At 58.6% G+C, this 773-nt stretch overlaps 2 protein-coding genes across 4 annotated transcripts in view; both read left to right on the top strand.

Moving 5' to 3' along the window:
* The window catches only part of MAPK3 (mitogen-activated protein kinase 3), an 11,089-nt gene extending 10,322 nt beyond the window's left edge, over positions 1-767 (top strand). For both annotated transcript variants that reach the window (XM_006757769.2, XM_015560064.1), the window contains exon 8: positions 379-767. The gene's annotated coding sequence lies outside the window, so the exon portion shown is untranslated. The remainder of the gene's footprint in view (positions 1-378) is intronic.
* The window catches only part of GDPD3 (glycerophosphodiester phosphodiesterase domain containing 3), an 11,863-nt gene that overhangs the window by 5,030 nt on the left and 6,060 nt on the right, over positions 1-773 (top strand). The window lies entirely within an intron of this gene.

The following is a 773-nucleotide window of genomic DNA, read 5'->3' as shown; positions in this document are numbered from 1 at the left end:
TCGTCACTTCCAGTCTTTGCCAGCTGGGGCCTGATAGAGGGTGGGCAGACACACCTGTGCTCAAACCCCAGGTCTGACACGTAGTAAGAGCTGTGATATTGTGCAAGACACTTCCCTTCTCCAGCTCCATTTTTCGGGGACAGTCCTGATAATGAGAGCAAACACACAGCACTAAGCATTGTTCTAGATGTTTCTGTGTATGAGCTCATTTCACCCTTGCAGCAGTACCCTCAGACAGGCACTAAGGTTGTCCCCATTATGAGGAAACAGGCACGTCTCACTCAACTGGAGGGATGAAACGAAAGGGGTTGAGGTCAGAGCTCCGGCAGGTGCTCTCCTGGTGCTAATGGTTCCTTTCCTGCCTGCCTTTTTGTTTAGGCCCTGCCTCCTGTCTGCCCCTCCCCTGCTGGACTGTTAGAAAATGGACACTGTGCCCAGCCCGGACCCCGGCAGCCCACGGCGGGGACAGGGCGGGCCTGGCCATCTTCCCTTGCTTTGCTCGGGCCTCCGGCTTCAGGCAGGCCCCGGCCCCCTCCCTTCCCCCTCACAGGACCTGTGGCTCAGGTGGCCCCAAAGCAGACTCCCCTCAGCTGCTCTGCCTTCCTCTCCCCCAGCTGTCCCAGTCTCTGGTGGTTCTGGAATCGAAGGGCTCTGGCTGCCCTGTCACCTCCTGAGGGACGGCCGGGGATAGGGCACACTGAGTTGGGACTCAGGGCCAGCTGTGCCCCACTCACCTCATTCAAACCCCGCCCATTTCCCCTCAAGGAACATTC

Source organism: Myotis davidii, unplaced genomic scaffold, assembly GCF_000327345.1.
Source record: "Myotis davidii unplaced genomic scaffold, ASM32734v1 scaffold1695, whole genome shotgun sequence".
NCBI lineage: Eukaryota > Metazoa > Chordata > Mammalia > Chiroptera > Vespertilionidae > Myotis > Myotis davidii.
This window is presented reverse-complemented; position numbering and strand designations above follow the sequence as displayed.